Consider the following 25,862-nt stretch of genomic DNA (forward strand, 5'->3'; position numbering starts at 1 on the left):
AAATCAGAGTTAAAAAAAATTTAAATCACAATAGTATTTTCGCTACTTTACCTATGATATGACAAGCAGGCCAAAACTATTTGTCAAAAATTTACGGGCAGAAAAGTTGTATTAAGAGTCCAGGTGCAGCGGGCAGAATAATTTATAAGTATTTAGAAAGTAAGATCTACACTGTACGAGAGTGGTTTTTCAAAAGCTATGATAAAACAGAGAAAATCATTATATCAAAATTATATTAAGTTTCTATATTTATAAATTTTTGCTTTAACTGTAACTCATATAATTTTATAAAGATTCAAATTATAAGATGTCCAAAGATATTTTAAAGACTTTTGTTCTATTTCTTTATAATTTAATTATATTACAACGCAGACGGAAATTCAAATTCAAATATTTGTATTCAAAATAGTTTATAAAATCACTTATTGAAAATCAAAAGCTACCCATTCGAAAAAGTATGCCTCAGACTTGAGAAAAAGAATTGAGAAGAAGGGCGCAAGAAACTCAGCGCGCTTCTTTTTATTTTCATAAAAATATCGGACACTAAAATTTATCATTTGATAGTCTGGGCGGTTGCTCCATTCCCATTATTGTATTCATTAAGAAAGTCATTTATGTTATAACAATTCTTTTGAATTTCGTATTAAATTTGTTCTGAACATTTTGCAATTGATTTATTGAATATATATTTATGCAGCATATACATTGTCCCACAATATACTTACTACTACTTAATAATTAATAAATGAAATGAATGAAATTGTTTTTTTTTTTGTTTGGCCATTGAATATTATGATGGAAAACAGTACGGCCCTTAAAATATTTTAAGCACTTTCAAACAGCCCACTTTAAAATACAGTACGTATCACTCAGGAGAAAGTGTGATTTCCTTTCCCAGGTATATCGAGGTCCTTAGTTTCACATCGTGCCTCTTAGAACACCCTCGTAGGAATTACTATAAATAATTATACTATTTAGAATCTTAGGAGTGCAAGACATAGTATTAAACAACTATATACGAGTACATTGTACTATTTTAAGATGGTTTGTATTTTGCTTTTTTGAATCTATGTTCTAGCATCTTCCAACATTTTCTTTTGAACTCTTGTAAAATGTGGAAATCTATAATTGGCCTTAAAAATTTATTTAACAAGTTCAAGTGCAAGTTTTTATTCATTAGCAATACAATTAACTTATAATCGTCATCAGCCGGAAGACGTCCACTGTTGGAAAAAGGCCTCCCCCAAAGATCACCATGACGATCGGTTGTGCGCTGCCCTCATCCAACGTATTCGGGTGAACTTGACCTGATCGTCGATCGATCTTGTGGGGCACCTACCAACACTGCGTCTACCGATACGTGGTTGCTTTTCGAGGAACTTACTGCCCCAACGGCCATCTGTCCGTCGAACTGAAGCGGAAACTGAAGTGACAGTGAACACTGCAGTGCCCACTGTCACTGCAGTTTCGCGATCTTTTGGGCTATGTTGGTGACTTTGGTTTTCCTGCGGATCTCCTCATTTCTAATTCAATCTCGCAGGAAAACTCCGAGAATATCCTCTCCATTGCCTTCTGAGCGACCATGAGCTTTCTCATCAGGCCCATAGTTAGCGTACCGTAAGTCATCACTGGCAACACACACTGGTTGAAAACCTTCGTCTTCAGACACTGTGGTATTTTAATAAATTAATTAACTTATAAAGTCATTATATCACTGAAAGAATAATAGTAGTAGTATAGAATTAAATTACTTCTCATTCATAAATATAATTATAAGATGATAAGGACATTCCTTGTTGCACTTGATTTTTAGAAGCGCAAAATTATGAAGACAGATTTTGTTGACGTAAGACTTTAATTTGAAGGCTGGAAACGATCTCGTAATTCCTATGTCTGAACCTCAATTTGTACTTTTATTCCAGAAATGAAAATCTTATTATGCTACGCTATTGTTGTTTAATGTAGAAATACATAATGAAATATTGTATAACATATATTCTAAATGGTCAAATCATGTTAATAGAACACTTATAAAGATAAATTGACCATCAAAATATATATATATAGCAGTCGAAGCTTATTATTGTGTAATTTGCACTGAAAATTTCGGGAATCAAGGAAGTGATACAACATACAACATACCATGGAACCAATCATTGAAGCAACCATTCCATTCGGAAGTTGGGGTCTCCAAAGTGGCCATTTTCTAGGCGTCCACAGCTTCATCAGGTGATGAAAATCTCTGACCACGCAATTTATCATTTATTTTAGGGAAAGTATAGAAATCATTAGGGCTTAGGTCGGGGCTGTACGGCGGATGGTCTAATAATTCTATGTTTTATTGCTCTAAAAACTCTTTTGTTCTGTGCGCGGTGTGAGAACTCGCATTGTCGTGATGGAGGATGATGCGGCGGTTGCAGTTCTCTTTACGGAGTTCACAAACAACCTGTGGCAAACAATTAAAGCTAGCATACCATTCTGAATTAACCGTTCTTTGTCCCTCAAAAGGTCACCATTTTTTTTGCAACACTCCGTGAACGAACTATTTTTGTTGGCTTTAACTCATTTTCGAACACCCAAACTCGTGACTGGCTGATACGATGTTGTATACAGCATTTGAGGATCCTGCGTGGAATCTTTCGAGAGTTCTGACGCACCAAGTAACGCGAGCCGCTTTTTGCTCTTCACAGAGCAAATGCGGTATCTATCGGGAAAACAACTTTTTGTACACCTAATTGTTCATGCAAGATTATTTGTATTTGACTCATGCCAATGTCTAAAGTTGCCTGAATTTCGCGGTATCACACATGTCGATCTTCCTCAATCAGCTTACGCACAGCATCAACGTTTTCTTTGGTGACTGCAGTTTTTGGACGACCTTGACGGGGATCATCACTGAGCTTGACACGTCCACTTTGAAACTCAGCAAACCAGCGATTAATTGTGTTTTGGATGGGGCTTTATCACCAAATTCAGAAACCATCCGGTCAACACACTGTTTTTGTGTTAAACTACTTCGAATAAATCATCGCTCTAGAATTTTCTCGAGTCAATTCCATTTTCTCAACGACTAAACAAGTTTAAAGACCTTGTGACAAGACCGAGAACCTTTTTTTAAATAAATAAATGGTATTCGATTTTTAAATCGAAGGAACAGTGGAAATATTCCATTCCCGATACTTTTAGTGCAGCCCTCGTATAAATAAAATTGTAGTGTCTGTTTGTAATATTAAAATAACCATTTTTTACTACATGTATATGAATATATATACATACACCAAAATAATATTTTTTTACAATTTTATTCTGTTTGTCTGTTTGTTCCGGCTAAATGACTGGATCGATTTGACGGGACTTTTATTGGCAGGTAGCTGATGTAATAAGGAGTAACTTAGGCTACGTTTATTTTAGAAAAATAAAGTAATGTTGCAATGTCCATGTAACGGTCTAACTCTAAAAATAATTTTGCCGGGTCAGTTAGTGTAATTATAGGAATAGCAAAACGAAATAATTATTGAACTTGTACTGAAATTTTGTATATCTGCATTTGTTTAGTTGAAGCGAAGCACACAGTATATATAATTATAGGAGAACGTTTGTCGTAGGGACACTACGGGCTTAAACCCTCAACTTATATAGTTATTATATGCTTGAAGCTTACGTACGTCTAGATAGAGTCTCTTGCTGTAAGACAACAATTAAAAACTCTAAAGGGTTTAGTTCTGATCACAATTTTATTCAAAGTTTTCACAGCTGTCATAGTCTATCTAGATGTATAAATGATCTAAGCTTAGTTGTAACTAAAACATTCCATATAAGCTTAAACACATATAATCCTCAATACAAATCACCGTAAAATATTAAAAGCTGGAGCGAGAAAGACGTTAAAGAACCCAAGCTGCAAGTGTACTCTATCAAGGAAACTGTAACAATACCTCCGAAGTATAATTCCTCAAGCAACTTTGTTGAGGATGCTATCAACTTCCACAGTTAAGTGAGAACGTAGCTTGAATAATAAACCGGCACTTGTAAGAAACTTATTAGAACGTTCACAGAGATGAGACATGGCTCGCTGTTATTTATTATATATTATGGATCTACCGAATCATAATTTTGGTTTGCCGTTTGATAATAATGTTGTATTGTTTTAGTCTTTTGACTGGTACAATTTATACATACAACTTTAGATAATTTATACCTCTAGATAGTGTCTCTTGCTGCTAGACAACCGATAAAAACAGGCCAGGAATATTAGTGTGACAAGCTACGTCTTACACTCGCGATATGTATGACACTGTGTTAGTGTGCGTATTGTTCTAAATAGAGATTAGTTCTAAACATGGTTATTAATAGTTAGTATTTCGACGTTTTCACAGGTTTCAAAGTCTATCTAGATGTAGAAATGATCTACGCTATACAACTCACTAAACAGATAAAGAAAAAACCAATATACAGACAACATGTATTTTCAGACCACTAAACTTTTAAGCTCCACTGTTACATAGAGATAGATATAAATTATGCGAGCATTTTATTAGCGATTGTAAAAAATATAATAACTTTAATTTTAAGAACATGAAGCAAAGTTTTTGGTAATAGGATCATTCTGCCACCACAAGTAGCGCCCGTTCACAGGCATGACGCATGGACCAGCCATAGCCTCCCTCTACCATATTTTAGGGAAGAGAACTACCCGTCCCACGTCGCAGCCTCTATGGGATCTCTACCTATTGGTATATATTTTCATCATTATATCACTCCGTCTTTGTGCCTTATATGTAATATAGACAAGGTATTTCCCAATTAAATTGGTAAACTTAAAATAACATACTTACCTTCAAAATTATGATCATAAATGTAAGAAATTATAGCCGACTCTGAATTTTATTTTTTTTGAGGTGAAAACTTCTCTAGCATCGTGGTGAATTGAAAATCAATGAAACGAAAAGGTGCGACGGTAAAAAGAGACCGATACATAAATTCATAAGATTTAACGTGGGTGAAAATGATATAGGAAGTTTTATACAGTCTTTTAGAGACTTTTAGACTTGAAGACTTTCCACAATATGCCTTCGTAGGATGCTGGAATTCTTTGGACATATAGCTCGCAAAGAGGGTCATAATCTGGAACAGCTGATGGTGACAGGCAAGGTCTGGCTGGCAGGATGGCAGGCGTCTCAGAGGACGCAGTCCCACGAGATGGTCGGACCAAATACGATCTGTGTGTCATATGTATGACGCGAGTATACTTTAATATATTCTGACGTCATTCGCACGACGTATTACTACACAGTACATAGACACCAGGAGAACATAAATATGGTAGCGTTGATAGTAACTTTCATAGCGGTTGAAATCATGTGTCATCCTAGCAAAATGTACCAGGACTTCATTTGCAGTTTAGAGGTTCATGCACAATGCAGGTTTCACGTCTTCTGACATGTCTTCTGACACAATTTGTTTATAAAGATTTCTAGAATGACGAAGGGAGCCGAAATAAAGTAATTGTTTAACTTTATCCATGTTACAATCTAGAGTATTGCATTCAATTTTTAAGTTATGAATGAAGACCTAAACTAAAAAACAATTTTATTGCTTGCTGAGGTCAATAATTATTCTAGTTATAAGTTAATGCTTCATAATAATATAAGGTTTTTTATAATAATATTGTACATTATCAAAGTCAGTTTTATTAATGGAATGCATACAATTCGTCACTATGATTTAAATAAAAGTCAATGAACATATAATTCTAGACAAAGTAAAACTGCTTTTAAATACTGCAATAATTATGAATCCCGCTTACATTACTTTATGTTTCCATGGAACGGTTTATTTAAAGTGTTTAAATTTTTGGCAGTGATAAATAAAGCTCATTAAGCAAATTACGCTCGTAATAAAATAAAAACCGTGAATAATTAACAGTTACGATACTAATTTAATCGCGCAACAGTTTTATCTATAGCAACGGTTTTTTCAACTTAAATGATATAATGTAAGGTATAGAATTAAGTAAATGTATTTATCGAAAAATTATTTCCATTACTAGTAATAAGAACTAGTTCTGTTTTCATATGTAAGAATTAGTTAGGTGAGCTTTTATTAATAAAAATGTCTATATAATGTAACAAAATTGTCTTTTAAAGGCTGTCAAAATGACCTCGCTCTAAATTTATGTGGTAAAATTATAATATGAAAGAGGAGGACTAACGAGCGAACGGGTCACCTGGTGTTAAGTGATCACCGCCGATGGGCGGCGGTGATCCTCTTGCAACCACATGAGAATCTCAGGAGCGTTGCCGGCCTTTATGGAAGGTGTACACGATTATTTTGAAGTAACTCATGTCGTATCGTCCCGGAAACACCGCACAAGGTAGCTCTTCCACAGCTTTGTAATACGTGGAAGTAAGCTCCTTGAAAACCGCACTGTGGAGGACCGCCACACATCCAGATGGTGGTGATGATATAAGGATATACAAATAAGGATTTAAGGCGTATCGTGTGAAGGTTGAATTTGCCGGCAAGAATCAGCTGAAATAGCTCTTCGGAACACTTCCCGAAATAAATGCGGTAGAAGACACACAAGGAAGCGACGTCACTTCGCAACGCCAAGTTATATAGAGGATCCCACAGCACTGGGTCCCCGATAATTCGATCAGCTCTGCACGCGGTCAAATGGTTCAAGCTGATACTGAGGTACGCCAGAACAGAGATTTGGTTTTTGGCTTTCGGCGAAGATATATATAGGCATATAACACTCGGGTGAATATACGCTCACACGGGTGTATTGAGGGCCTCGACTTCGTTGTCACTAATGTTGCAAAATACGTCAGCTGTATAGCTACAGATGCACTGCTATAAGCAGGTGACGCGAACTCGCGAGATTTTAGCCATCCAAAAAGTGTCGAACTACATATATTTATATTCATTTTTTTAATTAAATATTTATGAGCACGTCGGTGACCAAAAAGTGCCCAACGCGGCTAAAGAAGATTTAAATTCAACAAATCTCAAAGGAAAATATATCAAAAAGAAAATTTTCGTAATCAAACTTGAAACACGCTAAGGCTCCGTCTCATAAATATTTGCGAAGAAACTTTTTAGACGCGACATTTTGTGTACAAAGGAAAGATCGCCTATCGTATTTGCGAATGTCAGAAAATCTCAATAGTATTGGAAATGTTTATTGGAGCGAACCTGAAATTCCATCACATTTATGTACACGTTGTTGCTTTTATAGATACTTGAATGAGAAGTTAAAATAAATTTGATCAGCGGCATTCTATTTTAACTGGAGATGTATGTATGCGAAATGATCATCAAATGAGCCTCAAATGTGGATGAAGATGTTTTTGTGACAATATGGGTCGAGATGAACAGGTTGTTCAGCTGATGACAATTGAAGCGCCCTGTCCATAACAATGCAGTGCAGCTCAGAATTCTTGAAAAACCCAGATGGTAGGTAAGGAAGGGTTTGGTAAGGCATGTATAGACAACTAGCCGTTCCCGCCCGCTTCGCTGGGCAAATTTTAAAAGGAAATAAATTAAATTTTATTCATCTTATTACAAATACAATAAAACAGAAATTTTTAGAATTTTCTAGATCGTTTTGCATCAATGTCACCAATTGTACACAGTTTGGAACTTTCTACATCATTCCAGAAAGCCTTAGAACTTTCTAGATTAATTACATCAGATGCACACATTTTGGAACTGTCTAGATCATTCCCGAGAATTTCAGAATTTTACAGAAGCTTACATTAGTTAGAGAAGGACAGATGTATATAATTTCACATTTTTGGCATGCACAACCACGCACCTCCACCCATCCCGACCAAACTCGCTTATGCACACCAGTGGACCGAGGGGTATTTGCCATCCCAACGGTAATTTGATTGAAGTTGCGGATGATAGAGAAAACCGTGGACATACGTAGGAACATTAGCATTTTATTTAATACATTAAGATAATATATCTTTGGATTCATCATTTATTATTCCCCATTCCTTGTATTTCAGTATCCAGTACTTATATCAGTTATCATCTGCCAAACATTTATTAAAATATGACCTTATAGGTAAAAGTTAATGTAAATATTTTTATAAATCTAGATAGTCTCGATAGAGCCTCTTTCTGTTAGGCAGCGCATGACAACAGGCCAGGTTTATTAACAAATAACAAACAAATATTTATTTATTACAACAAAATACAAAATATACAATATCAGTGTTGGGGTCTCCTTTAAAGCAAAGAGTTGCCTGTAGTAGGAGGCCCCGCTCTTCCATAGCAAAAACATTATAATATGATGTAATAATAAAAAAGTTGACATAAATAATATAATAAAGAAAACTTCTAACAATAATAACATAATAAAAATTGATTTATTTGTAATCTAAACTCAAGTGTTAGTTTGAAAGAACACTTAAAGATTTAGTACCTAACTATAAGTTGGTTTTTCTGTGTCTTCATAATAATAAGACTTAATCCACTCAATTATTATTTTCTTGCATTTATAGTATGATTTTTCGTATATATTCTTGAGTTTATTTATTTTATTAAACAGTAAGTCGCCGTTTTTCATGCTGCATACTTGCAAACGTTGTTTTGATGTGAGGTACATGAGCAACAGTGTGTTTCATTCTCGTATTTGGTAAAGTACTATAACTACTTATTTCTTGTGCATGACAGCCAGGTCATAGACTCTCCATACGTCAGTCACTTTGTTTAAGTGTGCGTGCGTTTGCGGCGAACAATAGCGGCGATTAAACTTGAAAATAGAAGTTAGCAGTTCACCGCTATTACTTTTAACTGTATCAGCCTAACTCTGTCAGCCTAAGGTGGGTCGCGACACAATTCAATTTTGTCAGTTCATCCCAGAATAACAAACTCAATATCATCTGCTAATATATATATATATATATATATATATATATATATATATATATCTATTGCAATCCCGTTGGACAGAGAGTGTGAAACATTAATTAATGAAACATGTTCCCAGCGAATTAGTGTAATTACTTTGTAATCGGTGGTTCTCACAGCCGCTGAGCAATTTAGATAGCGCTCCTAAATGAGAATACTAGCTGGCTTCTGCTGTAAATTGTGAGCTTACATTTCAATATTCATTAGTTCTAGCAATATGGAAATATACAAATGAATATACTCGTATTTAGTATTTTGATGACACAGCTAATTCAAATCTAAATACCTTTTATGTGATTGTACCTGCATAAGTTAAAAAAAACAGTGACAACTTTATCAACCTATGAAAGCAATAATTGGTTAGAGTGAGATAGGAGGATCCTGCCTACCGCTGCCGTACGAGAGAGAAAGGGAAGCCAGACTTAGTTACGTTACGAAGCGGCTTACCCTCCCATAAGAACAAGAAGTTTTCACTTCAAAAAGATTTTATAACTCTAGTGCAGATAAAGTTAGGCCGTATCATAATCTTTATTTAAATGGGCTTAAACTAAGCACTCTTAAATCCTCATTATATATATTTAAATACCAGAATCTACCATATGTTCGGAAAAAGAACAAAACTCAACGGCCACGCATTAAATGAATAAGATTTTATAATTGTATATGATACGTACTTTTTTTTTTCAAATCACATTATGTAACAAAAAATCATAAGACGACCTCAGAATTTTCAGCTTAACCTAAACGATCGGTAAATATTACTCAAAATAACATAATTTTAGTCTCCAAATATGCAAAAAAAATAACATAGGGTGGTTGTCTTAATTTTTTTAGTACACTAGTAAACTACTACCCCCTTATTCATAATAGTCTGCTAACTTAAAGGATTGCTAATTCTCACTCTGTCTTCTTCTATTGACCTAAGTCAGAATGAGAAAAAACACACCTAAGCGCAATGAAGCGATAGACTAAAAAAAATAAACATTTTGACTGTTGCTTCTCAATATATTCTTGATAATATTCTATATGTTAATAAGCACATTGAGGAATTTGCTAGAAACTGTGACAAACATCATCGTAACACGAGGAACAAACATAAACTTGTTATCCCTACTACTCGTTTATGTCAAGTTAGTAAGTCTTTTATTGGGCGATGAATATGCTTATACAATATGATCCCAGAAAATGTACAAAACAAATGTGTTAAGAAATTTAAAAGAATTAAAAAAAAACGTTTGCGTAGGAAAGATTACTAAAGCATAAATGATTTTCTTAATGACACCACAGATTGGGAATGAAGCGAACACCCTCTCTGTTATTATGAATGCTCTTTAATTATAAATGTTTATAGTATTGTACCTTACCATATTTTTATGAAATAAAAAGCCCGCTGAGTTTCTGCGCCCGTTCTTCTCAGGCCTGACAGTCTATTTTGAATGGGTGGTAGTTTTTGACGTTCAATAAGTGACTTTGAATCCTATTTTGAATAAAAATATTTGAATTGTATTTTGAACTACTTTCTAAGAGCCGAATGTGCATGAACGTTAATATAAATTTCGCTACATAGTGATATTATACGAGTATTGAATCTTGTTCGTTCCAATAGATTTTCATTAGGGTTCTATTTACACAATCTCGGCCACGTAATTGGTTTGTCGACCTCCCGCCGTGTGAGAACAGTAACTAAGCAGAGCTGCTACCAAAGTAAAACTTGGGAACAGGATTAAAATGTAGTCCGGTATAATTAACAGTGTATGGAACTTTAAGCCTTCGAAACTACAGAATAGTATTGAAGACTATGTTGAGATATATATAATACTAGTTGGTGATCCACGTGCTTCAATACGCAGCTAAACAAATTAATGTATACAAAATTTCACATCAATATTTCAAATCATTTTTGTTAATTATAAAAGTGTTAGAAGTTCAATTAATAAGCAAACACAAACAAAGGATGTTTCTGTTATAATAAGGAAACTAAAATAGAAGTGGACGTGGCATACTATAGGACGAGAGAAATGGTGTAAAACTATAATGGACTGGTATCCGAGAGACAGAAAAAGAAACCGAGGTAGACCATTTAGGAGATGGGTGGACGAGATTAAAGCAGTTGCCGGTAGTACATGGACTAGAACAGCTGAAAACAGGAGTCTGTGGAGGCAGTTGGAGGAGGTCTATGTCTATAATAGACAAACAAACAAAACTCATAATAATTCAACTATTTAAAAAGTGTGTATTGATATATATGTAATTTATGAAGGAAAATACTGTCAAATTTAAATAATAATAATGCATGTAAAATTGTTGAATTGTTACAATAATTATTTAGATTTTCCCTGTTCTTGTAATGAAACAATGTCAAAGCATAACTGGCAAACTGTGCGTCAATAACAAAGAACTGTTCAAACAGAAAAAGAAATTGTAATTAAAAAATAGTATATTGTGCAACTACTGTGTAATTTTATTTACTGTCAGACCTCAATTCAGTTTTAATATTTAAATTTTTTGTTATTATTTTATTTATTTTAGCAATTTTATCTATATTTGCGTGTGCCAAGTATAATTTGCGTGCGACGTGTAAACTTTTCGCACTCAAGCAATAGTTTCATTTACGAAAAAACTCACGTGTAATTTTAAAATGGGCAAGCGGCTCTTTTCCCGCATGAGTAATACAATAAAATCTACCCTATCTCTAATGTTCTGTTAAACTGCATATAGTGTGCAAAATTTGATTAAAGTCGGTTCAGTAGATTAGGATTTATCGAGGACAAGCAACGTGACACGTGAAACGAAAAAATAAGAGCTTGTAAAACCTAATCTGTTTTGATAAAACAACCTTAGAGTTTCTTGCTCGTTCTTCTCTAAGGAATCTGCCTTCCGAATGACCTGTATGAAAAAAAATGACATATTTCAAGTGTAATATGATTTACCTTTTTTTTTTTGAGACATTTATAAGTGATACTTGAAATTTTATAATAAATGGTATTTGTCCATTAGGTTTATTATATGAAAACATAGAACACACCTCCATATCTCTCTCAGAATAATTTCAAACTAACACTTAGTCTTTTTCGGTAAAATTGCCTTTTTGCCTTTATAATGTTTTTATTTGGTTAGAAATTGTTACTGTCTTATTGCAGATAAATATTCGGAGCCTTGCTCGGATTTTTTAAGAATGTACAAAACTTGACCAAAAAAATACTAATAGTTACATCTGGATTCGATCCGGGGTCTTCTGCTTTCCGGATCACCCAATGTCGCATCTGAGCTATTACTCGTATAGTCTTGTATATAGTGGCAAAATTTTTCTTTGTATTCTAATGATATTGTAGCTGTTTCTCATTAAAACAAGGATAAAACTACATTTTTTTTAATTGATACCTACCTAGATCGATTTATCACCCAAAAAATCCCCTGTATACTAAATTTTATGAAAATCGTTGGAGCAGTTTCCGAGATTAAGATTATATATATACAAGAATTGCTCGTTTAAAGTTATAAGTTAATGATACATCCATGAAGTAATCGCGGATAAAATTTTGTAAAAATAATGAAAGCAGTTACTGTAGATAACCATAATGATCAAAAATAATGTGATTTTAAATTGTTTGTGGCTGTTAGAGCTATTGTAGCGACCGCAAGTTGTATGCAGGCCATTCCCATCGAAAACACGCTCGTGTTTTTGCTTCACAAAACTCATTACCAGAACCCTACGTGATTCCATTAAACTCGTGTAAAACGACTCATCGTAATCTCCATTTTTATGTAACTGTCAAAACTTCCAACTCATTTCACATACAACACACGCGGTCTCATGATAAGATTTTTTTTAAAGGCTCAACCAGAAATAATATTATTGTACACAGTCTTTTACAATAGCATTTATTTTGTTTTTTCGCTTATTGGATAGATATTATGATACATTACAGAGTTATTTTATGACAATAAAAAACGAGACGAGCAGGACAATCAGCTGATTGTAATTGATACGCTCTGCCCATTATAATGCAGTGCCGCACAGGATTCTTGATAAACCCAAAAATTCTGAGCGGCACTACAACTGCGCTCGTCAGCTTGAGACATAAGATGTTATGTCTCGTTTTCCCAGTAATTTCTCTTTCTACGGCGGCCTTCAAACTGAAACAGAATAATGCTTATACATTACTGTTTCACCGCAGATATTACGCCATTGTGGTACCCATTATCTAGCCGGCATCCTGTGCAAAAGTGTCTCCCACTGGTAATAGTACCTTATGGTAATGGTTGGTAAAGCGGCTTTAGTACAATTCAGGTTTCCAAGCGTGACAGGTCAGTCTTATAATTGAATAATTGATTGAATATTGAATGGGCCAATGTTTAGATCATTAAAGTACGCTGCACACTTAAAAATAGTATGCTCTTCAATTAAAACCTATTTTATAAATGGTACTAGCTGACCCTACAGACGCTGTTGCCAATAGAAAATGATAAGGATTAATATCGTATTTGTGCAAAAGGCTTTTACATTACCGCTTTATAATTGCCAATTTTGAAAATATTAAAATGGATTTAGTATGCTGCCTTTAAGACACAGACATATGCTATCACTGTAGGACATGGACTTTTCTGTATATCTATTTACAATACACTATTCCAATTTGTTCAAAGACAGGCGGCTTAGTTTTTTCGACATCTCCAACAAATTTCTTTAATATATCCAAAAATGTATACAAAAACTTAACAAATTATATGCTTAAACCTTCCTCGAGAACCACGCTATACATTGGTGAAATCAGCGTGAAGATAAGTGGAGTAGTTTTGAGTTTATCGGGAACAGACAGACAGACGCAGCGGTGGACTTTGTTTATAATATGTGGTAATAGGGGTGAAATATCATAGTCGTTTGTACGTAGCAATATTGTTTACTACATTTTTTAATTCAATAACCATATTGCTAAGATTTCCGTTGAATAATCAATCATTGAGGCATCCCTTTCATAAAGTTCTATTGACTATTTCTATAGCCTCAGCAATGTAAAGCTTTTTAATATATAAAAGGATAAGGGGCGCCATACCGAAGTTGAGAATTCATGGTTTCTTTATATTGATCTTTTGTGCATATGTTCGTTATTGAATTGATAGATATGAAAAACCAGTGGGGGGCTCCTTTGCACAGGATGCCGGCTAGATTATGGGCGCCTAGTTCTGCCATGAAGCAGTCATGTGTAAGCATTACTGTGTTTCGGTCTGAAGGGCGCCGTAGCTAGGGAAATTACTGGGCAAATGAGGACTCCGAATTATATGGGGATTTTCAAGAATCCTGAGCGGCACTACATTGTAATGGGCAGGGCGTATGAATTACCATCAGCTAAACGTCCTGCTCGTCTTGTCCCTTAGTTTCATTAAAGAAAAAAGATTTTAACCAAATTTCGCGTGTGTGTGAATTTTATAGTTGTTGCATAAATGGTTAATGGTGAATTTGCACGAGAACCCGGCGAAGCTGCAATTTAGTTATTTAAATTATTTATTTAGACTCCAAATTTCTTTCTCCTATCATCTCCAGTTGCTTTTGCTTTCTTTGTGTCAAACTTTGGACAGGCAAATGTATCTTCTTATTAATATAATGTATATTGACACAATTTTCGAAACTTATCTTGCCCCAATACTATAGGTACAACGATATATTTAATACTATATACTTACTTAAACATACATAAATACATATAAACATCCATGACTCGAAAACAAACATCCATATTCATTATATAAATATGATTGTAACCACCGGGATTCGAACCTAGGACCTCTTGCTTAGTAGTCAGGGTCACTAACCATTCGGCTATATGGTTCGTCGTATATGCCGTCAAAATTAATATGATATAGAGACTCTTAAAATATTGTGAACAAGAAATAGTTTTCTTAGATATATTATGTCTAGTTAAGTCACACAATCGCAAGTCAAGATGTATAAAAACCAACCACACAACGTCTGAGATACAAGCTTATTAGTAATACGACAACGCTAATAATAGCAACATTGCAAATACTCATCTTATAAATGATTTCAACGATCGATCCATGTCCACAGACTCTCTCAGAGTTGAGACCACAGCTAAATTGATATTTAGTGCCTTTTTGGGTACTAAATGTAATGTACATTATATTTTGTGGTTTTTACACCAATGTAGTACATTACATCCAAATCGCAGCCGATTCCGAGGTACGCAAAATTTTGATACAAAAATAATAGAATGCTGCTTGATTTTGTTTCTAGCAGTGAAATGGTGTAGATTGTCGATGTTGGGCAGAACACTGATTATTTTATGGAAAAACAGTCATTTTCCAGCAGAAATAGAGTGATGGCATTAGCATAGTGATGGTAAGTAATCACCTCTGGCCATCATCTCTTACAATGCCACAGAAATCACAAGATTGCAGGGTTTTCAAGGGGGAATACGCTATGTTTAATATACTCATATCACTTTGACAATATAGTGTCTGCGAATTCAAATTAAAATATTTTTCTTCAAAATAGGATATGATTATATCACTTACATATTGAAAGTAAAAAACTACCACCCATTCGAAAAAGTATGCCTCAGACCTGAGAAGAATGGGCGCAAGAAACTCAGCGGACTTCTTTTTATTTATAAATAATATGGTTAAAATGTAATATCGTACAAAAGAAGTTATAATTTCATAGTCTGAGGGCGGTCGCTCCATTCCCAATCTGTGATATCATTAAGAAAACCCTTATTCTTGACTTCTACACATACACTGTAAGATCCCAGAAAAAGTTCGAAACAAAAGTATTACGATATTCCAAAGAATTGTTAAGAAGCGTTTGTGTGGTAAAGGTGACTATAACATAAATGACTTTCTTAATGATACCACAGATTGGGAATGGAGTCACCGCCCTCAGGCTATTAAATAATAAGTTTAATTGTACAATATAACTTTGTAAACATATCCATTCGATGAGAAAAAAAAAGCCCGCTGAGTTTGTTGCGCCCATTCTTCTCACATCTGAGGCATTCGTTTTGGAATGGGTCACATCCTATTTGGAATAAAAATATTTGAATTTGAATTCAATTATACTGACCATATACGGGGGCAAATACAATAGTAATGCTTAGTATGATATCACGTTATCATTATTAAAGTGGTGGAATTTTTCAGAGAAGTTTTGATTCCGCCCTTGTACGACTTTTTTCATAGACTATCTTATTGATGCTAAAAAGAAGAATATATAACGCTGAAAGAAAGCTGTAATTTAGTGCGCATTTTAATGTCATTCACGGCGTCGTTAAGCAACAATATTAGATGACCTGTGGGCCTACTATGAACTCTTTATTGCGATTCAATTGACAACCTAAAATGAACTGCTTTGCTATTTCGTACCGCGACGTGATTAGAGCTATCATATTTAGGTTGACGTCAAATCAACTGATTAAATCGCAATGATGTCAATTGAATGACAAAAATTCTATCAACTGAATCGCAAATTGATTTAGTTCGTTCATTCATTCGTACCCTGAGGTAATATTTCAAGCTAAACTGGATAGCTTTTGTGTCAAAGTGAGCGATTCGAAAAAAGTTCCTACATCCTTAGTTGAAAGTGAATCGTGTTGTTAATAATTTTTAAAAATAGTGACATACAGAAAAGGAAAATTTTATTGATGAAAGATGAGGTGAGAATATTTTATCGGACTTTTTTGTAAAACAAAATACTGAAAATTAATACCAAAAATGGAAATACTAAAGACGAGGCAGTAAGGGCCCGGACTATAGCCTGTTCGCAAGAACGAATTTAAAAAAATGTACTCTGTGGTCCTGTCAAATCAAACATCAATGGAGGTGCGTTCATAACTCGTTATTTTTACGAAAACACCTAAGTAAACATTTAATTTGTAATTCAAAGAACTATATTTATTTATATTAACATTATTTAATAAGTACAAAAAAAGGCTTAATGGTTTATAATTTGACGCTATTTATAGCGCAATTTTAATATGTTTTTTTAGTATTTTCTACGCAAAAATGCCGCAAAAATCATATTTTTAGGTTTCGAAACGCAACGCATATGGTTCGAGTTAGAGAGACAAACTTATGCAACGACTGTAGAGCGTAATCTCTTTCTCACCACAGACAAATTTATTTCGTTCATTCTTCTTATGGGATCCAAGCGCCATTCAGTAAAAGGCACTTTATGGTACGAATTTTAGAGATTCAGTTTAGGTACCTAAATCGAACTGCATCAGAATCGCATCGCTTATTAAAAGTTGATGGTAGGCCCTCTGAAGGCAATATTTAACGCGTAATGAATAAAAACAAAAATGAATCTTAATTAATGCAATTACTTATTGCGACAGTAATCACGACCATCATATTCACGAAGCATCTTTACACAAACAATGAATTTAAGCTCTAAAGGTTGATGCATCCAATTTTTATTTTATGGAATAGGAGGACAAACGAGCGTACGGGTCACCTGTTGTTAAGTGATCACCGCCGCTCACAATCTCTTGCAACACCAGAGGAATCACAGGAGCGTTGCCGGCCGTACCCATGGCGGTCCTCCACAGTGCGGTTTTCAAGAAGCTTTCTTCCACGTACTACAAAGCTGTAGAATGAGGGTCCGTGTGCGGTGTTTCCGGGACGATACCACATGGGTACCTCCTATAATAGCGCGTACACCTTCCATAAAGGCCGGCAACGCTCCTGTGATTCGTCTGGTGTTGCAAGAGAATGTGGGCGGCGGTGACCACTTAAGAACAGGTGACCCGTACACTGGTTTGTCCTCCTTTTTTATAAAAAAAACGTGAAAAATACAAGCTTAACCCATTTTTAATAGCCGGAAATTCTCTTTAATATTCACTGGCGTTACAAGAGTGTTTGTTGGGAACGACTATTGAACATTACGGCCCAAATAGTGTCATAATAAAACCAATGAATGAGTTTTCACCAATGGATAGCGTGATTCTCGAGGAAGGTTTTAATTGGGATGATTTGTTAAGTTAGTTAAGTTAAGTTTTATATGCATAAACGATATTTGTTGAAGGTGTCGGAAAATAATCACCCGTCTGGGAGTCCAAACACCGCATTCTAAACCCTTTGAGATATTATAAAATAATGTATGGTGATATTCCATATACTGTAGTAGTATTTCATATAAAGGTCTACAGAAGAGTTTGCTATGGCAACATACTTTATCCCTTTTTATACTTAAAAAAATTGGCAATTATTAAACGGTGATATAAAAGATGTTAACGATATTAATCCTTATTATTTTTTTACTAGGTCTTATAAAATAGTTACATATTTTTATATTAATTTATTATATTTCGCTTACGTATTTCTATAATATTTTCATTGAGTAACGCGAATGATACATTTTAAAACACTTTTTAAAAGATTAAAACGCGTGTGCAATTACCTTGAAGGTGGTATTTGCTGCAGACAGATGGTTGATACAAAAACGTAACTTTTACGCAAAATCTATCCTTGCGTACACTGCGTTCTATCCTTAAGAAGTGTTTTCTTTATATTTCTGTAAGATTTTATCGTTCTTAACCAATTTCAAAAAAGGAACTCAGCTCAACACCAACTGCAAATAATTATTTAATTTCATTTTTTGCATGCATTAAATGTTTTATTTATTTATTTATTAGGTTTATTTACAATCACTTAACTTACTTAATAATACACATAAACATAAAAAGTAGAACTAAAAACTAGAAACTAAATGTATTGATTACTTACATATAGCATGCACAGAAATAATTAATTTTAGGTATTATATAGAATAAGTTAAGAATTAAACAGTTTTCTTTAATTGATAAATGAGTAGGTTACATAGTAGTACACAGTTACATTAATTTTCCAATGATAACATTATTAAAGATTACCAATGTTGGTGCAAATGGTCTTGCGGAATTTGACTAATGAAACAGCGCATATGTCAATATCAGCTACGCTCTAAGAATTTTAAATTTTACATAACCGTGGGACTGCGGAGTTGGAACCTAGGATAGTTCGATAAGTATAGCATAATATAAATATTTGTTTTTTTTTTTTTCAATTATTATCCTGGTATAAATAGTTGTTATTTTGCGAAAAAAAGTTTCACTTGCAGCGTGGTTTCGTAAATCCACACAATTACTTTTTTCTTTTTAGGCTATGATCCCTGGAAAGTAGAATGGTTCGAGTCCAACGTATATTACCTGATATGTACGTCGGGTGTTCGCGATAAGACTGCCAGCCGGAGGCAATTCCCTGGATGTAATTATCATTACCTCGGTCACAGAACTGTAGATTACAAAGTGGCTACCATTATTAGTGTACTGGTACACGTACTATAGATATATATATACTATATAGATAGTCTTATTTAGTTGGTACGTTTAATGTACCAGTGGGAGGCTCCTTTGACTAGATTACTTGATTGGATACCACAACGGCGCCAATTTCTGCCGTGCAGCAGTAATGTGTAAGCATTACTGTGTTTTGGTCTGAAATTACTTAACATCTTATGTCTCAAGGTATCACGAAGACTGAAACGCAGATGCTTAATTATGGAAATTGGGTTTGGCTTAGGCCATTCTCGAAGCAAGCCAATATATATACCAGTAGGACACACATATTATTGAAATTCCCAGCGAAGGAGACAGATTATAATAAAATGAATACAAAAAAAAAAGAATTAGTGAAGGTATATTTAATAAAATCACTTTTATAAACCTCTTTTTTTATTAACATAGAAAATATTTAGAGTACTATCACATATTTTATTATTTTAAATGATGCCTACGTGTACTTTTATAAAGTTAAAGAGTTATAAAGTTCCTAGTCTAAACACATAGCTAACGATGTGGCTCTGTTTACTCGCAATACTTTCATGAAAGGAAACTAATGAGTTCTACTATTTTTAGAATGAAATATAGTTATGATGACTTGAATGAAGTTTCCTGCTGCATAAGATTATTATAATTACACATAGTATACAACCTGCCATGTTAAGTTAAACATAACATGAGATTGTGGAGATATTATATATGGGGGGCAACGCTGCCGATATTAATACAAAATTTGTGCCGCCGAAGAGAGCTATTCGCGCTATATATAACCTAGGTCCTAAAGAATCATTGAGAGCAAAATTCAAAGAAATTAACATCTTGACATTTATAGGCACATAAGTGAATTTGCCAGAAACTGTCATAACCATAATGTTAACACCAGGAACAGACATAAACTTATGATGCCTACTACTCGGCTAAGTCGAATTAGTAAGTCTTTTGTGGGGCGATGTATATGCTTTTACAACAAGATCCCAGAAAATGTTCAAAACAAAAGTATAACGTTATTCAAAAGAATTGTTAAAAAACGTTTGTGTGGTAAAGGTTACTATAACATAAATGACTTTCTTAATGATACCACAGATTGGGAATGGAGTGACCGCCCTCAGGCTATTAAATAATAAGTTTAATTGTACAATATTACTTTGTAAACATATTTATTCGATGAAAAAAAAAAGCCCGCTGAGTTTGTTGCGCCCATTCTTCTCAGGTCTGAGGCATTCATTTTGGAATGGGTGGTAGTTTTTGACTTTCAATAAGTGATGTCACATCCTATTTTGAATAAAAATATTTGAATTTGAATTATTATGCTTTACTGTGTAATGTGTAATATATATTTATTCAGCTGTAAACAATGCAACAATCCATTTAAAGAAACATTTCACTGATTCTTCAAAACTACTTTCGTGATGTTTAATTTCGTAGAAAATAATATGCGCTAAAATACTAAATATTACATTATATATACACAGTAAACACTCTATTTCTGATGATTATATTTATTAAAAAAAATGTGTTAGATAATAAAATATTGCATAAGAGATAATAAAAAATATAGCGTAAGTTTACTAACGGCTGTTTTCAATAACCTATCTATCCTTAGTTTAACTTACTAGAGGTAGACAAATATATCCTTTTACGCTTAGGTAGGTACTTGCATTGCAATAACCTATCGACAGATAGCATTGGACTATAACTATATTAGACATAACTGTGGATAGATAAGATCTTGTCATTAAACGGTGACAGCAATGTATCCGTAAATTTAACTAAGGATAGGTAGTTGATAGATTGATAAAAAAAACTACGTTTTAATAAACCAACTTCAAAAACTGAAAAGTATCAAATAACTAAAAATTTAATTTAATACACCTCTTATGCAAACCTTTACCTTAAATATTAATTATATTATTATTTATATGTGCTACCCATTGATAGGTTTAAAGTCAGTGCCAAGCCCTAAACAAAATAAAACTTAATATTATAAACAGCTTACTTACTGTAATTATTTATATATTGTCTGGCCACGCGTGTCTGTCCGCGTGGGTTGTTTTGTTCTAGACAAAGCTATCCCGATCAAAGTCACGCGTGGCGATGGTACCTTTATATTACATACAAATAATAGTATTTTAATAATATTAAAGGTTTTTAATTATTAAAATTTTTAGTTATTCGATACTTTTCAGTTTTTGAAGTCGGTTTGTTTAAACGTAGTTTGTTTTTTAATTTTTACATTTTAGTGCCAGTTAATAATAATATAATCAAACTGAATGAAAACTCCAAAGGCCGTACACAGAAAACAATTATTATGATATCCAGGTAGACAAAAATTTTCATATAAATGTTCATAAAATGAAAACTACTGGACCAAACTATGTAAAAATTTTTTGAAACCAAATGGCATCTATTTCGCATCAAACAAAAGGAGAATTACGTAAATCGGATCATAAATCTTAAAGTAATCGGTGTACATACATAAAAAAAATACCGATGGAATTGATAACCTCCTCCTTTTTGAAGTCGGTTAAAAACGGCAGTTTATCATAGATATAATTTCATCTGGTTTTAGGTTCATAGGTTTTGCTGTCTATGAAATACCCACCTGTTGGCTAGTTACTTTTTAGGTAAAAAATCCTAAAAATAACAATGCTTACCTCAATTAATATTAATTAATTAATTCTAGTCCGTTAATCTCGAACGATATTTGTTTTTCAAAAATTTCATCTTTGAGAAAGATGTGTCTAAATTGATTGCTAGTCGTATGCAGTTTTAATATTTTTCTTAATCATAATTAGCTTTAATTATTATTTAATTAAATAAAGGTATATTTCACCTTATACACACATAATTTTTTAACTGGTATACAACAACATTACAATATTTGGCGGTCCCAGGTTCACCGCAAACGGACCGCGGTCCGCCTGTTGCCGACGAATATATTCGTTACATAGTAAATACTAAAATGAAATAGTATCCATTGATACTTCGATCATATTAATTAGTACCACGATGTTTTATAAAAAGTCGCGTCAAATAGATTGGAAATCTTGACAAATACAGCGCTCTCGGAGTGACCTAATTTTTATAACCTGCAATGCAGTAAGCCTACTCTATGAAATACTGTCGAAGATTTATATCTATTTTATTTGATTTTAAAAGTATTTTAAGAAAGATGAAATCAATATTGATGTAAGACTACATCCCTAATCTTCTTACACACATATAAATAAAATTGCAGTATCTGTTGGTAATATTGAAATAACCGTTTATTACTGCATTTATATGAATATACATACATCAAAATAACATTTTTTTTATAATTTTTGTCTGTCTGTTTGTTCCGGCTAATCTCTGAAATGGCTAGACCGATTTTGACGGGACTTTTATTGGTAGGTAGCTGATGAAATAAGGAGTAATTTAGGGTTAGTAGCGTTTATTTTAGAAAACTTATTTTATTATAGAAAAATAAAGTAATGTTGCAATGTCCAAGAAACGGTCTAACTCTTAAAATAGTTTACATGGCAAAACAACGTTTGCCGGGTCAGCTAATAATAAAATTATAAATGTGAATGTAAGTTTGTTTGTAACGCTTTTACGCTCAAGCAACTGAACGGATTTTGATAAAATTTCGTACAGCGATAGACTAGAGCTTGGGAAAGGACATAGGCTACCTTTTATCCCGGAAAAATCCATGGTTCCCGCGGGATTTATGAAAAACTGAAATTTGCGTCGCAGAGCTATAACTATACCAATAGTAGGTTAAGTTTGCCATAGCAATCTTCCTCAAAATAAGATTCATGTAATATGTTGGGAACGGGACCGAAAATCGGGAACCGGAACTGGAATAGGACATGAGATAATCTTCGATGCCAAACTGGCTTATTATTTTAAAAAACCCTTTATCTACGCGGACGAATTCGCGGACATTAGCTACATTTGTCTCCACTACAACTACGCCGTTTTATTAAAAGCATACTGTATAGGTAATAATTGGCGTGAGGCTTTTTAGCATGAAACAGTACATTACTGTTAAACATTAATGCGTTTCGAGCGTGTTGAAGAAGTGAAATTATTTGGCAACTAAGACATAATGTTTGGTCTCATAGTGCAAAGCGCAGTTGCGTTACTGTTCAGAATTTTAGGTTCAATCAAGGCACCGCGTGGGCGTATCGCTTACCATGAGGGTCTTGCTTATCACGTCACTTTTCCTTACATAGGTTTAGATGGGTCCTCACTTTAGATGGGTAAATAGAAAGAAGACGATGGAGAAATGTCTACAAGTTTGTACCGGTTGGAATCTTGGCTAGCTGAAAACACCAGCGGCACTTTTCCTGCCTCAATTGGGTTAAAAAAAGATTTATTAAATAAGAAAAGGTGAGCTGCTGTTATTTAACTCTTGGTGTCTTAAAGTGACAAATGAATTTGCAGTAGTGCTAAGAATATTCTTCAAGAATCCAGAGCCTATTATTTATATCATCACTAGCATATTAAGGCAAATTAAACAAATGGAATCTAAAACATATTATGATTTAGGACACCGAAAATTCGATAAATTTGTACTTAACTATAAAAAAAGCTTATTAAAATTTGCAAGATTCTAGAGAATCATTCATAGATGAATGGACAAGTTTTTTAACAAAAGAATAACTTAAAAACGCTTGTCATAACGTGTTTTTAACAGTTTTAAAATAATGTTTATTGTAACGTTGTTAAGGGGATGAACGCTTGCATGCCAAAAACGAGTATTCTGCGTGTGCCAAATTTAAGTAAAAATCTTCAGTAAAATTTTATTTTTATGTAAAATTAATGTTCATCCCGGTAATGGATTGTAACATTAAATTTAACCCAAACCTCACGAACTCAATATAATCATGAAACATTAAATAACAAAATGACGAATAACGCTATATTTGAAAAAAAAAATAGTAAAACAAAAGGGGCGAGTCCGAATTGCACTTGACCGCTTTTTATAATTACATTTAAGATGAAGCAGCAAATTTGTTTCACTGCAACTTGGAGAAAATTTGCAATTGAAGATTGAAGTAAAGTGGCTACTTAAATGGTGAAATTATTCTCATGACACGGAAACTGACCTTACCACTACCACATGTCATTGACTCACAGTTAGGCCGCGAACACATGTTAATTTAGCAATATTTCGTTAACTTAAGATTTGCATACAATATAATATATATTTTTATTGTGTTATTAAGTGTAAAACATATTTTAAGGAAATAAGTGGGTGATCAAAAAGGTGATCTTTGTAAAATCTTTTTAGTCTAATTTGTTTATTTTTTTTTTCTGAGAATTTCCAACACAATAGAGTAAAATTATAGGAACATATTATTTACTATTTTATAAGTGTATTTGTAGTTATAGGTTATGAGAACTCCTTTTTTTGCATTATAATATATTTATTACTTAAATATAAATAATAAGATGTCTGGAAATAGTAATTTTGCCACCCGAATCAACATACTGGAACATGAGATGAATTAAGTAAATTAAAAGCGATTCGAAATTCTAAAATCGAAATTAAACATTATACGAAGATTAATATGTTTTTCTTAAATTGGAAAAGAACAAATGATATTTTAATTTTGTAACAGTAATTCTCATATCAAAGTAATCAATTTGTAATTGCCTTAATACTTGTTATAATAAGCAACCCTAAAATGTTCTGTATTAAATTAGTTAATATTATAATAAAACTACAGATTATTCCAGAAACTGTGTATTAATACATCATATAACATTGTCATCATATAATATAATGACATCAAATATAATTCTAAATTGATGAATACATTTTGAGAAAATAAATGCCTTTTATTCCTTTTAAGAATATGATCCAACGGCGTTTTCTCAGTGGTTAATTTTTAGCACATTGCTCAAGGTAAATAACAAAACAAAAATATATTATGTAAAAAGAAAAATTATTCCTTCAATTACATTTGGCTACACAATATCGTGAAATAAAGCTAGTTTTCCGGAAAAACAGATCTGGTAATGTGTTTGCTTAATTTAGTAATAAGTAACATAGTTGTCTTAAAAATAAAAAAGAATCTCTTTTTCTCTAAGTATAAGAAAAAACAGTTTTACTTACCAGTTAAAAATGAAATTCACGGAAACGATGCAAAAAGGTCATAGTCATTAGCGGTACAATCTCGCGAGATTTTTTAATCTATGGTTGTTCGTGATAGGAAAGCTAAGGTATTCGCGCGCGAGCTTTGTCGACTGAAGGCTGGCGTACACTGACTGGTAACGACGGACTCTATGCCCCTCCGAGCTACTCCACTTTCTGTGATTCTCTCAGGTATACACGAAGGTTTCTCAACCCAGGAACATCTCCATTTATACTTCAAGATTGGCAGAATCATAAGCATTATCATTTATAGCACGGTATCTTTAGGAAAATCATATTATTACTCAAGATAACGCTCAACTTAAAGTTAAGATACTTTATAATACATTGTGTCCTTATAAAAATCAAATAAATAAGTGCTATGAGAATTGATGTTTTAATAAAGATGGTTTTTATTAGAATTTTTAATAATCTTAAGTAATCTATGACGATTTTATAAAGATGCGAAGAAGATATAA

General features: G+C 33.4%; 1 protein-coding gene across 1 annotated transcript in view; it reads right to left on the reverse strand.

Annotated features, from left to right (window-relative positions):
• The window catches only part of LOC126975039 (probable serine/threonine-protein kinase DDB_G0282963), a 64,023-nt gene extending 38,509 nt beyond the window's left edge, over positions 1–25,514 (reverse strand). The window contains exon 1 of the mRNA XM_050822823.1: positions 25,366–25,514. The gene's annotated coding sequence lies outside the window, so the exon portion shown is untranslated. The remainder of the gene's footprint in view (positions 1–25,365) is intronic.
• Between the last annotated feature and the right edge of the window lie 348 nt (positions 25,515–25,862).

This window comes from Leptidea sinapis, chromosome 34, assembly GCF_905404315.1.
Source record: "Leptidea sinapis chromosome 34, ilLepSina1.1, whole genome shotgun sequence".
NCBI lineage: Eukaryota > Metazoa > Arthropoda > Insecta > Lepidoptera > Pieridae > Leptidea > Leptidea sinapis.